We start from the raw sequence: 6,031 nt of genomic DNA, 5'->3' as shown, positions 1-6,031 counted from the left end.
AAGAACACACTGGATTCCTCCCTCTGAGGAGGGGCTGCAAAGAAGGTGCCCTCCTCTGTACATTTGGAATAAGGACATCATGGCCAGACTATCTGCAGGCTCATGGAGAGGAAAAGGTGAGAGCTGGCATGTGAATGCCACTTGGGAACAGTGGAGCGTCAGGCAAAAGAAAGGGGAGTGTCAACTGCTGTGTTAGGGGATTAATGAATATTAGCAGCCAGTGTTGAGCGAGCCGAGCACATGCCAAGCACCATGGCAAACCTTTGGTTGTCTTGTCTCTTGTATCTCATTTCCAGGAACCTAGTTTGGTTATGAGCACTTCACAGAGGCATGAAGTTGCTTGCTTAAGATCACATAGCTTTTATTTATTTATTCTTCGTTAATCCTCACCTGTGGGCATAGAGACACATCCATTAGCTGCCTCCTGCATGTGCAGATTGAACCTGCAACTCAGGTACGTGCCCCTGAATGGGGATCAAAACCACGACCCTTTGGTGCCTGGGCCAGTGCTCTAACCACTTCGCAACAGCAGCCAGGGCAAAATCACACAGCTTTTAAAGGACCGAACCAGGATCAAACCTTGATAGATCCAAATCCAGAGCCTACCACGTCCCTCCTGAATGCCTCACCCTTTCTAGGCCAGGATTCCCTAGAAGAGAAAGCTGAAGCCCAGGCTAGGGGTGGCAGCCTGGAAACTGGGGGTGGCTGGCACTGAAGAACAGCAGTTGTTCTTTTCTTATTTATTGGTTCTTCCTTTCGGAAAGAAGCAGATACCCCAGCAACCTTGCAAACAGCACTCCATAAGCCAGATCCAGAAAGACACAGTGCCCAGCGCAGCCCGCCAGGGCCCGCCCCTGGTTCTCCTCAGCAGAGCAGGGGATTTAATACCACAGCCTGCAGGGAGGACCCGGGCCGCCAGCATCAATATTTGCCATCTCCTAGCATCCCCGGCCCCGGCTCCAAGATCAGTACTTTAAGTACAACAGGCTCTTTGCTGTGCAAACACGCTGGGATAGATGGATGGAATTTAAAGTGGCTCAGCCTTCACCCCAGGGTTTGGATTGAAAATCTGGTCTGACTTAACCCTCTGCCATCGCTGTTTGCCTGGGACTTTCCGTTCATCCTTAGATTCATTGAACTACAGACATCAAAGCTGGAGAGGCACTGAGAGCTTCCCAGAGAGGGAAGGGACCAGCCCAAAGTCACGCTGCCTGGCGGCTGCTGCTAGGATTCTGAGGGCCACCCGAGTCAAGGGAGAAATGATTTCTCGGAGTCCTTTAAAAAATGGTCTAATTGAGATACAATTTACACACAATGAAATGCACAGATCTTAAATATACAGCTCAATGAGTTTTTTAAATCAGCTTTATTGAAGTATAATTGACATACTGTAAGCTACATGTATTGAAAATGTACATTTTCCTACGTTTTAACACATGTATATGCCCATGAAACTATTACAATTAAGATAACGAACATATCCATCATTCTCAAATGTCCTTATACTCTTCGTAATCCTTTGTCTCAGCCCTCCCCATCCACACTACCATACACAAACTTATTTTCTGCCAGTGTAGATTAGTTTGCACTTTTATAGTACGTTATATAAATGGAATTATGCAGTATATAGTCTTTTTGTCTGTCTGGCTTCTTGCACTCAGGATAACTATTAAGAGATTTACCATGTTGTTGCAAGCCCAGTAGTCATTTTTTTTTTTTTGAGTAACATTTTGTTGTATGGATAGTGTTTGTGTATTCCAGGCTGAAGAAATGTATTTTTCACTTATCCATCCATTAATGGATTTGGGGTTATTCCCAGTTTTCGCCATTACAAATAAAGTTGCTCTAAACATTTATATACAAGTCTATATATACGGATGTATGCTTTTGTTTATCTTGGGGGAGTGGAATGACTGGATGTGGTTTAACTTCCTTTGAAACCGCCTATTTTCCAAAGTGATTGCATCATTTACATTCCTGCCATTAGACGATGAGAGTTCCAGTTGCTCTATATGCTTGGCAACAATGCTTGGTCTGGTCAGCCTTTTTAATTTTAGCTATTGTAATAGGTGTGTGCTAGCATCTTATTGTGGTTTTACTTTGCATTTTCCTAATGACTAATGATGAGCATCTTTTTGTGTGCTCTTTTACCATCCATTTATATTTTCTTGGTAAAAGGTTTGTTCAGATATTTTACCCGTTTTATTAGATTGTTTTTTACTACTGGGTTTTGAGAGTTCTTTATATATTATAAATGCACATCCTTTATCAGATGCCTGATTAGCAAATATTTCTCCCAGTCTGTGGCTTGTCTTTTCATTCTTTTAAGTGTCTTTCAGAAATTTTTTATTTTGATAAAGTCTAATTTATGAAATATTTTCTTTTATGTATCATGCTTTTGTATTTTTTGCATTTAAAAATTCATTGCCTAATCCAAGTTCACAAAGATTTTATCCTATGAAACTTATAGTTTTAGGTTTTATAATTAAGTCTATGATTCATTTTGAGTTAATTTTTGTAGATTGATCCTCATCATACAAACTTGCTAAACTCACATATTAATTCTAGCAGATTTTTTTGGGTAGATCCCATCAGATTTTTCTATATAGCTAATCATAAAGCCTATGAATAAAAACAGTTTTATTTCTTTGTTTCCAATCTGGGTATCTTGTCTTATCAGCAACTATTTACAATGTTGAATAGAAGTGGTGAGAGCAGACATGGGCCTTATTATGTCTGCTCTCAGATATTCTTGATCCAGAGGAGGAAACATTCAGTCTTTCACCACTGAGTATATTAGCTGTAGGTTTTGACAGATGAACTGTATCAGGTCGAGGAAATTTTCTTCTATTCCTAGTTTGCTAAAAGTTTATATTGAAAATGGATGTGAATTCTGTCAAATGTTTCTTCTGCATGTATTGAGATGATCTTTTTGTTGTTTTTAATGTGCTGAATTACATGAATTGCTTTCAAATGTTAAACTAAATCCTGCTTTCCTGAGATAAATCTCACTTGGTCATAATGTATTATCCTTTGTATATATAGTTGGATTTGATTTGCTAAAATTTTGCTGAGAATTTTTCCATCTGTGTTCTTTTCTTTTTTTTTAATATATTTTATCGATTTTTTACAGAGAGGAAGGAAGAGGGACAGAGAGTTAGAAACATCAATGAGAGAGAAACATCGATCAGCTGCCTCCTGCACACCCCCCACTGGGTATGTGCCCACAACCAAGGTACATGCCCTTGAACGGAATCGAACCTGGGACCCTTGAGTCCGCAGGCTGACGCTCTATCCACTGAGCCAAACCGGTTACAGCTGTGTTCTTTTCTTGACAAAGTTATGTCTTTGTCAAATTTTGGTATCAGAGTAACATGGGTTTCAAAGATGGGTTGGGAAGTGTTTCCTCTGCTTCAGTTTTCTGTAATAGTTTGTATAGAACTGGTATTATTTATTCTTTAAATGTTTGATAGCATTCATTAATGGAGCCACTTGTTCATGGAATTTTCTTTGCACAAGTTTCAAACTAAAAATTCAACTTCTATAATAAATATAGAAGTTTTAAATTATCTATTTCTTTTTGAGTGAACTTTGGCAGTATCTTTTCAGGAATTTATCCATTTCTTCAAAGTTGTTGAATTTACTCACATAAAATTATTTGTAATATTCTCCTATTATCCTTTTAATATCTGTAGAGTCTGTAGTAATGCCACCTCTCTTATTCCTGGTATTTGTAATTTGCATCTCCACTCTTTTTTTCCTGATCAGTTTAGCTAGAAGTTTATCATCTTCACTGATGCCTTCTCTTTAAGTTTTGACACCTGCATATCTCTCTCTCTCTCTCTCTCTCTCTCTCTCTCTCTCTCTCTCTCTCTCGCCTTTTTGGTCTTGCTAGAAATATACCATTCTGTGTGCACTTGAAAATAATGTGTATTTTGCTGCTGTGGATTCTATAAATCAGGCCTAGGTGGTTGGTAGTTTATTATATCCTGCCCATTTTCTGTTTACTTGTTCTATTAATTGTCAAGAAGAGAGTATTAAAGTCTCCAGCTAGAATTGTGTATTTGTCTATTTTTCCTTGCAGGTATATCAGTTTTCGACTCATACATTTTGAAGCTGTTATTAGGTGCACATGTGTTTAGGATTGTTACATCTTCTTGATGAACTGGCCCATTTATCATTAGTAATTAATGTTCTTTATCTCGTAATAGTCTTTGCTCTGAAATCTATTTGTCTGATATAAATTTAGTCACACCAGTTTTCCCAGTCTTATGTGGCCATCAAGTACTGCTTCCTCTAATCCTGGTGGGTGGTCTTTCCCTGGACTCAGTTTCCTCACTGGGTGTTGAATACCCAAGGGGCATTCTCTGCATATCTCTGGAGCTCTGTGTGCCTGCAGCTTTCTCCTCTCCACCTCTCTTTCCTATGACCACTAGCTGCCTTGCTTTCCCTGACTTCTTCACGCCATCTCGTTAGTTCATGGATTGTTAGGCTTTATCTGCCTGGATTCCCCTCTCTGTGCTGCAGCCCGGAAACTCTCTCCAGGCAATAAGCGGAGCAATGGTGGGGCTCACCTTGTTTCCTGCCTCTCAGGGTTCACTGTCCTTCATTGCCTGGCATCCAGTGTTTTAAAACTGTTGCTCCCAATAGTCTTTGTATACGTTTTGGTTGTTTCAGGCAGGAAGGTAAGGCTGATCCCATTATTCCTTCTTGGCTGCTTGCTGGATCTTTGAGCAAGACAGAGGGAGATGCTTCCCCAGAAGTCTTCCTGGGGCGGGGAAGTGTTCATATTTGGAGATTTGTTCTACCTCATTCATTGAGAAGGCAGGGCCCAACCGTCATTATTTCATTTTAAAGGCTGGGAGACTGCAGCAGTGACTTGAGTCTCCTATTTTCCCCCGATGGGAGTGGTGGAAGTAAATGAGGTTAAGGCCTGTAAAATTCCCCATTTGGCCTGCTCAATGCCATGGGGAAATATTGGACCTGAAAGTGAATCTGAAATTTACACCCTAACTTTCCCAGCAAGTCCCCCATACAACCACGCATGGTCTCTCCCCTGCAAAGCACAGGGTTTCCAGAGTACTTCCCTTGGAAAATCCTTGTCATCCTCACTCCATCATCTTCATCCAGTTTCCCAAGGATTAGTCCTAGGATCTGCCACATCAGATTCCTGGGGGGGTGGGGGTGGGGGTGGGATGTCATGCAGGGGTGTTGCTTGATGAAAATGCAGGTTCCTGGGGCCAACCAACTCTCCAGAATCAGAATGGAGGGATGAGGGTTATCTGCACTTTATTACAGCTCCTCAAGAGGCCCTTGGGAACATCTGGGAATCGTTGATCCAAATCCTAAGCTGGTTTTCCTTCCAAGAGCTATAGCACTTGCTAGATGTGCTATCTTGTCAAACTATACTATCATTTTCTATTCTAAACCTCATGACCATTATGTAGCATAATTATTATTTTTTAAATATTTTTATTGATTTCAGAGAAGGAAAAGGGAGAGAGAGATAGAAACATTAATGACAGAGCATTATGGATCACTGCCTCCTGCACACCTCACAATGGGGATCGAGCTCCAGGCAACCCAGGCATATGCCCTGACCGGGAATCCCAGCGTCCTGGTTCATAGGTCAATGCTCAACCACCAAGCCACGTGGGCCAGGCTCAGTCTTTTTTCTTCTTCTTCTTCTTCTTCCTATTCTCCCTGAAACCTCCTTGGAGTGACTTAGGTTGCTTATCAGCCCACCAGCCCCTCTGCTTTGCCCATCTCTTTACCTAGCAATCCCTTTGCTCAAGACCGAGAGCCCATAGCGTGCTGCCTGAGGGAACCTCAGAATGAAGTTTGGAGTGGTGCTCTTCTTTTAATTTCTGCTGAAAACCTTACAGGGCCCATTATATCATGTGTCACTTTAGGGTGGGACCTAAATCAACCCTAAAGTATTATCCCATCCTTTACTCCCTGGCAGAATCAAGTAAGAGATATCCTCATGTAAGATTGCATCAACTTTTCCAGCATTCTCTCATTTAAGTTC

The sequence above is a fragment of the Myotis davidii genome, unplaced genomic scaffold, assembly GCF_000327345.1.
Source record: "Myotis davidii unplaced genomic scaffold, ASM32734v1 scaffold79, whole genome shotgun sequence".
Classification (NCBI taxonomy): domain Eukaryota; kingdom Metazoa; phylum Chordata; class Mammalia; order Chiroptera; family Vespertilionidae; genus Myotis; species Myotis davidii.
Note: the sequence above shows the minus strand (reverse complement) of the source record.